This window comes from Lemur catta, chromosome X, assembly GCF_020740605.2.
Source record: "Lemur catta isolate mLemCat1 chromosome X, mLemCat1.pri, whole genome shotgun sequence".
Classification (NCBI taxonomy): Eukaryota; Metazoa; Chordata; class Mammalia; order Primates; family Lemuridae; genus Lemur; species Lemur catta.
The window spans coordinates 6,905,936-6,907,311 of NC_059155.1; positions in this window are offsets into that span (position 1 = coordinate 6,905,936).

Below are 1,376 nucleotides of genomic sequence, written 5' to 3' on the forward strand. Positions count from 1 at the left end.
CTCTGGGTGGCTGCAGCCTTTTGGGGGCAGGGGGCTAGGTCAAGGCCAACCTGGCAAGGGTGCCAACTGGGCAGATAAAAGTATGGGCCATGCACAGGCTGCTGCACCTCCAGGTGGCCCCTCCTGCTGACCAAGTGCCCAGGGGCTCCTGCTTCACCTTACCCCTGACTCCAGAAAGTTCCATCTGTACTTGCCTCCTCTCTTCCTCCCTGGGTTCACACCAATGTGAGGACAGGGGTATATGTGGACCCCAGAACAGGGCCTAGGAGAAGGCCAGGCGTAGGGATGCAAAGCGCTGGGAGGGAGGGCCCATTACTGCGTAGGGTAGGCTCAGGAAGGCTCCCTGATGCAGGTGACCACATAGTCAAGGGGAATCCCGGGGAAACATGACACCCTGGCCTCAGGTGTCCTTGCTTGTCCTGTCCTCCCTCCCTGGACAGACCTTGCCACAACTCTCTTGCCATTAGTGCACTAGAGCTATCTCGGCCCCTTGCTGAACACTCCTGCCTCTGTCTCCCTGCCCAAGGACTACCATACCAGCCCGCGCGTCTCACACCCTAAAAGTCAACCCAAAACACACTATCCCAAGCCCTCCTGGCTCCTGATACCACCTGCACAGTTCAGATGTCCCCTCATCAGCCCACAAAACTGCCTGCAGCCCCCAGCCAATGGCTGCAGGCAGCTTTGGCCCTTGCCCAAACTCCTTCCAAGGATGCCACCAGCACCCCAGAAACGTGCAGAGGGCCAGGAACCAAGTCTGGGCCAAAGCTCAGCTTTGAGGCCAGCTCCTCAGTGCCTGACACTCCAGCCATGCCTTTGCTGGAAAATGCCTCGGAGTCAGCATGAAGCCACGGCCCCTGGACAGGCACACAAAGGGGAGGGGAGAGGGAGAGGACAGGCTGACTCGGAGCTGCACATGCCAAATCTGGCCTCCTGAGGATCAGCACCCTACTCTCCTCCCTGCCCTGGTGTGCGCACAGGGAGCGGGCACAGCCTCAGTTGTGGCAGGATCCTCATTTCTATCTCCACCTGGGGCTGTCCTGCTGCCCTAGGCTTGGGTGGCCAGTCACAGGGAGACACTCCCCAGGGAGCAGGCAGGACAAAGCTGGATAAACTCCTACCCCCACCCCACGGTCCCTCTACTGCTCCTGCTGCCGTCAATGGCCCCAGAGGGGAAGGGAGGCAGGCCCTCTCTGGATGCCTCCAGAAGGCACCTGGAGAGGGGGCAGGAGGCAGCAGAGCCAGGACCAGAAATGTCCAGTGCCAGTGGGGAGGCTGGGAGGTGCCCCTGAGGCCCCACCCCCTCCCCCCAGCCCACAGGGTACCCAGGACTCTGCACCCTTGGGGCACCCCCTCCTGCCCTGAGTCACCCACAG